Raw genomic sequence first — 477 nt, forward strand, 5'->3', positions numbered from 1 at the left:
TGTCAACAGATTCTTTGATTAAATTCTCTAAATGAAGAGCAAATAATCTTTCTTCTTCTATAATTACTGTTTCCAGATTGTATTCTGGACGATTAAAACTTTGTTGTAATAAGAGAACAATATTTTTTGGGTTCATCGACATTTTTGAAGGTTTTTTCCTTTGACCAATGATGGCGTTAGTTTAAAATTAAACTTACCTAATATTGAGTTTTAAAAAGTTCTTCTTATACTGTAAAAAAAAAAAAGTAAAAACCAATACTTACCTGCTATTGCAATATAAATACAACTGAATTAAATACTACTATACTATTAAAATGTTAAAATATCATACTATTTAAATGTATTATACTCCGCTACGCCGATTCTGGACAGACCGATTCGATCTTACGTGTAAGCAGATATAGCTGCTGGGCTGACTGACATCTACAAATGTATGCTATGTGGCACAACCAATACTTACCTGCTCTTGCAGTATAA

This window comes from Odontomachus brunneus, unplaced genomic scaffold (assembly GCF_010583005.1).
Source record: "Odontomachus brunneus isolate Ranch 3 - 2012 unplaced genomic scaffold, Obru_v1 Obru_scaffold_163, whole genome shotgun sequence".
Classification (NCBI taxonomy): Eukaryota; Metazoa; Arthropoda; class Insecta; order Hymenoptera; family Formicidae; genus Odontomachus; species Odontomachus brunneus.